The 500-nt window shown below is 59.2% G+C and overlaps 1 protein-coding gene across 1 annotated transcript in view; it reads left to right on the forward strand.

Annotated features, from left to right (window-relative positions):
- Window positions 1–500, forward strand: part of TSC2 (tuberous sclerosis 2) — a 31829-nt gene that overhangs the window by 29788 nt on the left and 1541 nt on the right. The window lies entirely within an intron of this gene.

Here is a 500-nt window from a genome sequence, read left to right on the forward strand (position 1 = left end):
GGAGCGCCCCCGCCAGCCCTTGATTCAGTCCTCCTGTGCTGGTGCTGCAGGAACTGCCTGTGCCGGGCAGAGGTTTTGTGTTTCCAAAGTGAAAACTTCCAGGAGAACCTCTCTGAAACCAGTGTGCTGCCAGTTGTGTCTGGAGATGTCCTGGGCAGGCATCTTCCCAGGATAAGAGGTGTCTTCCCAGTGCACCACCTTCCAGCTCAGGTCACGGTGCCGGCAGAGTCGAGCTGTGCTGGTGCTGCAGGAACTGCCTGTGCCGGGCAGAGGTTTTGTGTTTCCAAAGTGAAAACTTCCAGGAGAACCTCTCTGAAACCAGTGTGCTGCCAGTTGTGTCTGGAGATGTCCTGGGCAGGCATCTTCCCAGGATAAGAGGTGTCTTCCCAGTGCACCACCTTCCAGCTCAGGTCACGGTGCCGGCAGAGTCGAGCTGGTCCCTCCAGCGGTGGCTTGGGCATGCTGGAGCAGACGGGAGGTGGAGGTCCCCGGGCCTTTGG

The sequence above is a fragment of the Buceros rhinoceros genome, unplaced genomic scaffold, assembly GCF_000710305.1.
Source record: "Buceros rhinoceros silvestris isolate BGI_N320 unplaced genomic scaffold, ASM71030v1 scaffold29234, whole genome shotgun sequence".
Taxonomy (NCBI): domain Eukaryota; kingdom Metazoa; phylum Chordata; class Aves; order Bucerotiformes; family Bucerotidae; genus Buceros; species Buceros rhinoceros.